The sequence below is a fragment of the Nanorana parkeri genome, unplaced genomic scaffold (assembly GCF_000935625.1).
Source record: "Nanorana parkeri isolate BGI_ZX_2015 unplaced genomic scaffold, ASM93562v1 scaffold1642, whole genome shotgun sequence".
In the NCBI taxonomy this organism is placed as follows: domain Eukaryota; kingdom Metazoa; phylum Chordata; class Amphibia; order Anura; family Dicroglossidae; genus Nanorana; species Nanorana parkeri.
In genome coordinates this window covers 119,227-119,473 of record NW_017307910.1, presented here as the reverse complement: position 1 = coordinate 119,473, position 247 = coordinate 119,227, and the positions used below count along the sequence as shown (strand labels likewise).

The following is a 247-nucleotide window of genomic DNA, read 5'->3' as shown; positions in this document are numbered from 1 at the left end:
CCTCACTGCTTTTTGCATCCTGAGGTAAATAAAGTAGTTTTTTTTTTTTTTTCCCTCTTCTTATCCCCTTGTATATTGAGTTGGGATGCCCAGGCTGCTTTAGGGAAGCCAAGATTTAATTACAATCTTTTAAAAAGAAAAAATAGTTTTCTTCCCTTGTCAGGCCTTGTTACACCAGCGGCGGTGTCCAACAGTTTTAGTATATGCATTCAGTGCTTTTTGTTTTTACTTTAACATGGCTCGCACC

General features: G+C 38.1%; 1 protein-coding gene across 1 annotated transcript in view; it reads left to right on the top strand.

The window, feature by feature from the left end:
- Positions 1-247, top strand: part of FURIN (furin, paired basic amino acid cleaving enzyme) — a 167,083-nt gene that overhangs the window by 56,956 nt on the left and 109,880 nt on the right. The gene's annotated exons all lie outside the window — the stretch shown is intronic.